We start from the raw sequence: 6,000 nt of genomic DNA, 5'->3' as shown, positions 1-6,000 counted from the left end.
TGGTGACTAGTATACCTCGGTTTACAACTTTTAAAACTACATTGCATAGACAGCGGAGTGCAGACTCAAGACAAATTGTCGAGAGAGAGGTCCCGGGTTCGATACCCGGTGGACGCACAAGTGGTTCGGATCCCACTTTAAACTGTAGGTCCAATCCCTATTAGCCTTAATGTGCATAAAGTGGACTTAAAACAACAAATCAAATCAAAACAAATCGTCGAGAGGAAGTGAACTTGGATCTAGAAATTTTAGTCATGGCTGATGGCAACACTTTCTTACTATCTGTCAACTACGAAGGTGAGATTTGCAATTTCCAGAGGGAAAGAAATATTAAAACAAAAAAATATATATTTTCTTCGATGGAGCATTTAAGAGTGTTAGCAAGAGTTTGCTTCATTAAACACTATTAGGATGGTAGCCCTCGGACGAAACGCTACTTGGTCAGGTAACCGTAAGTTGCCTGTTCCTGGAATTCGGACGCGAAACGCTGCGCCAGGTGCTGTACACCTGGCGGTTCAGAAAGCGAAGATGAGCATGAGCGACGAATGCTGAAACTGACGAAGGGACACTCACAGAGAACACTCATGTGCAGATCGGGATTCGAAACCGGGACCCCTGGCGTCGTAGTGCGCTGTGCTAACCACTCTGCCACGTAATATTTTTTATTTACTCATTTATAGCTACTTCCTTTTAAACTAACTAACTAACTCTCTAGCTTTCTTAAACCCGAAGGTTCATGGCTGCAGCAACACAGGCCTTCCATCTGTCCCTATATTGAGCAAGATCTATATACTCTTTTCCATCCCTACCGATTTCCTTTAGGTCCATGTCAACGTTGTCCCTCCATCTTCGTCTTGGCCTTCCTACAGGTCTCCTACCATCAGGTTTCCCAACAAGAATCCTGTAAACTCCTCTTTCCTCTCCCATTCGTGCCACATGGCCTGCCCACCTAAGTCTTCTTGATTTAATTATTCTAATAACATCTGGACATGAATACAAATTATGTAGTTCTAAATTATGTAACCTTCTCCACTCACCTGTCTCCTCATCCCTTTTAGGTCCAAATATTTTCCTAAGAACCTTATTTTCAAATACTCTCAATTTATGTTCCTCTTTCAATGTAAGGGACCAAGTTTCACACCCATTTAATACGAGCACTACATACAAAATTACTGTTTTGTATATTTTAACTTTTAGTTTCTTAGTTATTAAACTAGAAGACAAAAGTTTATGAAGAGAGAAGTAACTTGCATTTCCTGAATTAAGCCTACTCTTTATTTCCTCTTTAATATAATTTTCATTGGTTAATATTACTCCTAAGTATTTGAATTTGGAAACTGGTTCAAACGAGTTGTTATCAATAATTATATTTTGATTATTACCTAACACTTGGTTTCGGCCTGTAAGCATATATTTAGTTTTCTCTTTGTTAACTTCCAAACCTATGTCTTTAGCAGTTTTGAAAAGTATTTTAGCATTATTCTTAATTGTATTTATATCATCCCCTAATAAGTCTACATCATCTGCATATGCTAACAACTGAGTCACACCATTTAATTTTAGTCCTTCGTTAGTTTCTGTTACCTTCCTGACAGCATATTCTAAGGCAAAATTAAAGAGCAATGGATATAATGCATCTCCTTGTTTTAACCCATCATGAATTGTAAATTTGTCAGACACATAAATACCCACACGAATTTTACTTTCTGTTTCACTGGTGCATACTTGTATCATATTAACAAGCTTCTTAGGTATTCCAAATTCGACTAATATATTATATAATTTATCTCTTTTGACCGAATCATATGCTTTTTTGAAATCAATGAATACCTGATGGACATTTTGATTATATTCCCACTTTATTCAAGTGACTTCCTTTTACCTACGCTAAAAAAAGAAATTTTAAAAAATGAATATTAGTCTTTTTTTCAACATGTCCATTGAGAATGTAAATGATCTGTCCCTTTTTTATTTTGTCAGGAAACCTTTAAAGTTTGACATTATAGTTCTTGGACTTTTGTCGCCATTGCACTGAAAGTTTACATCATTGCAAAGGTTGATATATCTATCTACCAGATAGAACACTGGAATTGAATGAGATTAGGTAGTTGTTCTGTAATGGAGATAACACAATTCCATTATAACTTTGTCATTCGGTAAAATAATCGATTACTTTGATTTCACTATTATTCAAAATGTATCTATCTGTTAAAAGCAAAAGTAAGAACCGAAGTCCACCATACCAGCAACACTACTACTTCTAAGCAGCTCCCACAATTGACTGAGGTTAGAATGAAAGTTTGTCTTGTTTTAACCTTTTGACGCCCAAGACCTTTTTCACAAGTAAGCCTCTGGGTACCGAGCCGATTTTGAGCAAAATGCAGAGTTTCAATTAAATAAGTGTAGATCGGAAGCTAATTGTCCTAGAGAGATGAGTGATATACCGTTGTACGCGGAATGAACCAGAGATTCAGACTATATGAAATTTTTGCAAATATGTGGCGAGGGGGAGGGGGCTAACTCTCAAAATTCCAAAATTTCGGGATAAAAATTGTGTTCCCCCACCCTCCCCTCAAGCATGTTCATGCAATAATTAACATATATTATTATAGCTAAAATGCAATTGCGCGATATATATAATTTTTGGTTGACTTTCCTTTTCCAGGTGGTTCGTGCCCTTGCCTTTTTTTCGGACATTCATGCAAAGGTTCTATTTTTATTTCGCGTCTACCACTTTCGGTTAATCGCGATGATAAAGGATGTGATAGGTGATGGAAGTGGTATAAAGACAAATGACCCATCCATATTTTCTAATCCGACATTAGACTTCGCAGTGTATTACGCTAACTAATTTGCCACGGGATCGGCTTCTTCGTGTTTGTCTACTCATCAAATGATTGATTAGTTATTCAAACTATATAGGTAGGAAAGCTATATAACATAACGAAACAGAAAAAAAATCCACTTGACGTCTTCTAGTACTATCATCAGCCTACAATTTCATGCTCTCAAATCCACACAGAAAACTTCTTGTGGCATTAGTTTTACGGAATGGCCTTGGGGAATAAAGATCGCCCATTTCCTGGTTCAGCTCGAAACAATCAGGTGCCTTATCGAAGCTGCTGTTGAGCACGCAGGGTTTCTAACCTACTTCGCCGTAATTCAGTTGTTGTATGTATTGTAGAGCCAACCGCAGATTAAATAGGAGGAAAAATACTTTTTCCGACGGAAAATAAGTTGGCAATGCTACGAACACTGAGGCATTCTTGATAAGACGCCTGAGGAGGGTCGAGAAAACTTTGCTGAAAAAGCGCAACCCCAGTATCGAAGGTCATGCTACACGTGGATTGGCAACTTTCGGGAGCATGCTGTCTGTCTACACAATTCTACCCAAATACCTGTTTGAAAATGAATCTTCTGCTCGCATTTTATTTTTCAAATGTAGTTCTGACATTGTAGTCATTTTGCAATTATTTTTATTTGTTCTTATTTTGCTTTGCTTTTGTCACTTTTATAATTAATCGAAACTATGAAGATGGATGATAAATAGATGAAATTGATGAAGAGACACCTAAAAAAGATATTTACAGACCAGGACTCGAACCCGGGACCTAAAGTGGATAGGTTGGGGGGGGGGGGAGACCGTCAATAACTCCCGGTCACGAACTGGCTTATAATGTTTGTAATTTCTCAGGAGTATTTTTTGTTCTGTTCATGCATAATGCCTGCTTTCGGAAACTTAATTTATAAGTGACACACTTCGTTCGGTGGGGACAAGCCACGAATTGTTTGAGAGGAGGGACAAATCTCATTCATATACTAGATACAATCATGGACTATACTTGAAATGGCCTCCCCGATGGCGCAGTGGTTGCGTCGTCGCCTAGTAATCAAGGGGTCCCGGGTTCGATACCCGGTGGAGGCACAAGTGGTTCGGATTCCACTTCAAACTGAAGGTTCAGTCCCGATTGGCCTTACTGTGCATAAAGTGGACTCAAAACACCAAATCAATCAATCATATACTTGAAAAATGACGTGCTAAACACTACTTTCGGAGATCAGATGGACATGGCAATTTTGATATACAAGATGCACTTTTTCTACTTAGATTGTTTATGTCCAAATTGTATCCTAATAGATAATCTCGCAACAACGCAAAATGTTTAAATTGACTCGAATTCACAATGACTCATATACAGTGTGTTTATAAATGAACGGTGCGGCTTCAAAAATTAATAATAAATCTATTTATTACCTTACACGGACAAAACTTACACCGTAATCAGCAGCAACTGTCCAAGTTTATATAACTTTTTTTAAAATTGGTATAAAGATAGAAATCGAGAGGGGGCAATTGCCCCTCTGTGCCCCCTTGCAGGTGCTCTTGCCGTCTGGAAGAAATAGTGCACGAAAGACGTGAAAACTAAATCCATCTTGAGTATCCTTTTGTCTTGCTACTCTTAGATTCTGCAACCTTTCTTTCTATAGTCCAATGTTTGCCTTCCTTACCTCCTAGAATTGATTTCTGTACAAGTTTGAGGGCTAATCTACCCTGCCCCCTGTGGTTGTGCCACAACACCTTCTTCCGCCGTTGTTCCTTTGTGAACTTTCATCGGCTTCAAAATACTTCATTTTCTTCAAGAGCATAATATCGTTTAATAACCGGCGATATGATTCCTCTACCCTAAATTTCTGGAATAAAGTATAATAATATAAGGGCATGGAAATCTGGAAGGGGGGCGAGGATGGCCACCTCTCCCCTTTAGAAAACGAATGTCAGCTAAAAGTATATATTTCACACGTATAATTTGATTTGTCATACTAATTTACATTAATTATTATAATGGGGATGCAGGAATGCGATAATTTCGAATTCAAGTGGTGTTTCTTGAGGGGGCAACACTATTATCGGGTTAATATGCAATTGCATATGGCATATTTCTCTGATGTCCATGACGAGGGGGGCATTTTACCCCTCCCCTTGCACCCCGTGCGCACGCCTATTGCTACTCCTTTCTACACTAGTTGGAAGCTTTATTCAGTTTCGAGCCAAAAATGTAATTTAATATCAAATGAGGGTTGTTAAACGTCCACGAACCCATAAATTCTAATGGGTTCTATTGGGTTCCGCAACAAGACTGGAAACTTTTTTATCGCACAGTTTAAATTCGGTCCAAGTTGCGTATTCTTTCATTTCAATATGGAACTTAGACCGTCTTTTAAATTGATCCGGAAAGAAGGTCCCTTTGCCGTATTTCAATTGATCAGGAGAAAAGGTCCCTGGAACGATCTGAAATACATAAAAAGGCTCTTTACGGTCCAGATCCATTTATGCTTGCTAATATTCCCTGCTGAACCGGAATTGAATTGATGTAAAATTCCTGACCCTTTAACAACCCTGGTTGAAATCCATTTGTTTCCAAACAACCATATTTTTCACGGCTATTTCACATTAATCCCATACGATATACTGAGTTATTTTTCGCAATGTTCCAATGAAAGGTAAGAGATTTTGGCTATTCCTTTTTCTTCCGTGATGTTAAATAGATTATATTCGTCACGCGCCTATAACGTTACTAGCTAACATTTGTGAATTGTTCTTTCCTTGTAACGTTAACATCTACCATACTGAATTTATTTACGTTCCTTATGTAGATGGTATGTACCCAACTGCATTTTGTTCCGTTCCGCTACAGTGGTTTACATTTTGTTACATTCCTATGTAACGTTAATTAACCATATTGCCTTTCACTTCATTCCGTTACGGAGGATTGCATTCATTACGTTCCTATGTATACCGTTATTTACTACCATGTTGCATTTCGTTACGTTTTTTTGTAACGCTAGTATATACCATATTGCATTTCGTTACTACGTTCCTTGTAACTTGTAACGGTAGTATATACCATATTGCATATTACGTTATGTTCCAATGTGCTCATTTCGTTCCGTTCCTTTATAACGTTAATATCTACCACAATACATTTTGTTACGTTCCTT

Source organism: Lepisma saccharinum, chromosome 7 (assembly GCF_977018435.1).
Source record: "Lepisma saccharinum chromosome 7, izLepSacc3.1, whole genome shotgun sequence".
Lineage (NCBI taxonomy): Eukaryota > Metazoa > Arthropoda > Insecta > Zygentoma > Lepismatidae > Lepisma > Lepisma saccharinum.
The sequence above is the reverse complement of the archived record's forward strand: the minus strand, read 5'-3'. Positions refer to the sequence as shown.